The sequence below is a fragment of the Saimiri boliviensis genome, chromosome 16 (genome assembly GCF_048565385.1).
Source record: "Saimiri boliviensis isolate mSaiBol1 chromosome 16, mSaiBol1.pri, whole genome shotgun sequence".
Taxonomy (NCBI): domain Eukaryota; kingdom Metazoa; phylum Chordata; class Mammalia; order Primates; family Cebidae; genus Saimiri; species Saimiri boliviensis.
This window is the reverse complement of record NC_133464.1, coordinates 58,805,962-58,809,194: the sequence shown is the minus strand read 5'-3', so window position 1 is coordinate 58,809,194 and position 3,233 is coordinate 58,805,962. Positions and strand designations below refer to the sequence as shown.

General features: G+C 45.3%; 1 pseudogene; it reads right to left on the bottom strand.

Moving 5' to 3' along the window:
• Window positions 1-211: 211 nt before the first annotated feature.
• On the bottom strand, window positions 212-2,460 carry LOC101027651 (large ribosomal subunit protein uL18-like; annotated as a pseudogene).
• Between the last annotated feature and the right edge of the window lie 773 nt (window positions 2,461-3,233).

Below are 3,233 nucleotides of genomic sequence, written 5' to 3'. Positions count from 1 at the left end.
AGAAGGTACTATGAGTGCTCGTTCATACACAAACCAACCAATCCAGAGCCCACTCCTCTCCCACCTCTTCTATCAGGCTTTTATTCTTGAGGCCAATATTCCCTTGCCTAATCATCCCAGGACTAGGTGCCAGACAATTTAGGACACCCCCTACTCTCAGGGCCTGCTGAAATTATTCTAACTAGTCGATCCTAAGCTTGCTTACCTTGCCTCATCCATTCCTTCCCATGGAAACGACAATAAAGTTTCCTGCCTTGTAAATATCTTCCGTTAGATAACGCATTTTACAGAATCTGCAACCTTCTGACCCATGATGTGCTTTTGATGCACTTTGCCATTAAGTTCCGCTTTCAGAAGCATAACCAAGGAATCATCAGGCACTGTGAGGGAAAGACAAGCTTCCATCCACAGCACTCTCAGAGCCCCAAAAACCAGGTGTCCCCAAACTTTTTACACAGGGGGCCAGTTCACTGTCCCTCAGGCCGTTGGAGGGCCACCACATACTGTGCTCCTCTCACTGACCACCAATGAAAGAGGTGCCCCTTCCTGAAGTGCGGCGGGGGGCTGGATAAATGGCCTCAGGGGGCTGCATGTGGCCCGCGGGCCGCAGTTTGGGGATGCCTGCCCCAAAACTTTATTGCCAGTAGTAGTTCTGGCTGCATCCAAACAGCACGCAAACCACCCGGCTGACCATCAGTGCTTCCCACATTGTATTCATCTCTGGTCACCTCCACTTGGCCTTCACAGATCTTGTCCATGCCAAACCTACTGAGAAGCCTGCAGGCCAGCAGCAGGCCGGTATAACATGCTGCAGCGTTGTTTGTCAGGCCAACCTTCACATTGTATTTTGGCAGTTCGTGTGCATAAGCTGCACAGACTATCATGTCCCATTCTATATGGGCATAAGCCATCTGACAAATGATATCTCTATCACACAAACTATCATTCTGTATTTGTGTATGCTGGACTTATTTTTATCCATTTCACCAAGTGTTTCCAAGCATAGAAATCAGTTTTACCCTCTCACTATCTTCTAAATTTCATTTGGCACCTCTTAAAGTAGGCCTTATTCTTGACAACTTTAACAAACCCCACCCTGAGGAACAGACCTCTGTCCACAGCTCAGCAGGAACTACAAGAAATGGAATTTACTCAAATTATCAGTCTTGTCATATACTTTTGACATTTTCCATCTTGTCATCTACTTTTTTGAATATCAGTCACTTAATTTGAAGTCTATGTCTGATAACTCCAACATTAGAGAAACATGTGTTTTCAGTTTGTCTATTTTATTTTTTCCCTTGGTCTTGCTTATTCGTATCCCTGGTAATTTTTGTTGAATGCTGGACATCATCTCTGAAAAGCTACAGAGGTTCTGGCTGATATCTCTCTCCCTTTTGAATACCTTTATTCATTACTGGTTCAAAAGAGGATTCACCCTGTCCTCTGGAAGCTGGCAAAGAGGATGATCACCTAAATGCAACCCGAGGCTCAATGCAATCTTTGAATACCTTGATCCATTCCTGGTTCATACTTTCTCTTGAAGCACAGCACTCCAGAAGTTCTGACTTAATGCCTGGAGTGCTTCCCAGGGCCTCTCCTCTTGGGTAGATCCCACACTTTAATATTTTGCTTCCCTAGCACCATGAGTCTACCAGAAACCCTGCTCTACTGCAGCTGCTTTGCACTTGGCTCTGTGGTGCTTCTCCATCAACAGCTTACATAACATATATTGAGGGAAAACTTACATTAAGCAAGGCTACTCCTGCACACATCCTTTCTCTCTGAAATCTTCTCCCCTTGAGTTCTGGCTTTAAGTCCTTACAGCCCCAAACTCCAATTTCTGTCTCCCAAGCTCCTTTGGATTGAGGAAAGTTCAGCTGGCTTCACTCCTACTCAAGGGTCAGCAAATGCCTCCCAAGGTAAGTAGCATGCAGAACCTGGTCTAACCTCAAAGAACATTTCTGCCCCCTGGTATCCTCCCCTTCAAACATAGGCAGCCTCCGTTGTTCACATATGCCTTTAAACATTTTATATTTTACTTTCACCAGTTTTTCTAGTTTCTCTCAGAAGAACCATTAGTCAGGTACACGATATTCCATCATAGTCAGAAGCTGAGGTCTGTTGTGCCAGATGCCTACTGACTCCAGCAGGGATGGCACCATGTCCCAGAGGCCGAAGAAGAGACCCAGAGCCAGCAAAGGAGACCCACGGTGTATTAAGGACTTACATACAGGGCAGTCCAGGAGCAGCAAGTGGACAGAAAAACCACTACTGTTTGTAAAAGGCATGCAGTTGATATAGCATTTTCACTTAGCAACCTCCACCTAGCAACCCCTAGCAGCCTCCCTGCAACCCAAAACAAAGGGCTTCCATCCCCTGTATGACCTACATTCCAAGGAATGGGCCAGGAATTTGAATCTCCTTCATAGATAACGAGCAAGTCTCTGGGTTGGCCATTCCTGGATTCCTTAGCTCGAAACTCTGAACACACATTCTTCTTAGACCATAGGATTATTTTCAGAGTATGCTTGAGTCATTGCTGTCAGAACGTGTCTGCCATTCAGAGTCCCATTGGGGAAACATAGAAGGATGGCTACAAAGCAGTGAGGGTAACACGAAAATGAAACACCACATGGTTTTAGTGGAATACAGTGATAAGAACAGGAGAATGAGGGAATTCAGTATAGCAATAAGAAAATGGCAGGAGTGATGAGTCATGGGATATAGGATGTCTAGAAAGGGCTGAGGGCAGAAAAGCATCAAAAGAAAACAGGGGCAAAGAGTTGTAAGCCAATAATGATGCTGGCCTTTCTCTAAACTGCCCTGTATAATGTACTCATTCACCAAATCACTGCACAGGCAGCATATGGCTAGCGCTCCACTCAATGGATTATATTCCAAAACTTCAAAATTGAAGTCATGACTACTGATATGAAGTGTGGCTAGAAAGTGTCATAGATATGTGATCATGACATGCTTCCCCACTGGACTGTAAGCTCCACTAAGGGAGAACCCTTATGTGGCTTGTTCACCATTGCCCCATCAGCCCCTAGCCCAATGCTTTGCACAAGCAGGCATGTTCGAAATCTATTTACTGAATAGTGCTCCACTAAAAACATAAATAACATCCAGGTGGCTCATGCCTATAACCACAGCACTTTGGGAAGCTAAGGCGGGAGTATCACTGGAAGCCAGGAGTTCAAGACCAGCCTAGGCAACATAGTGAGACC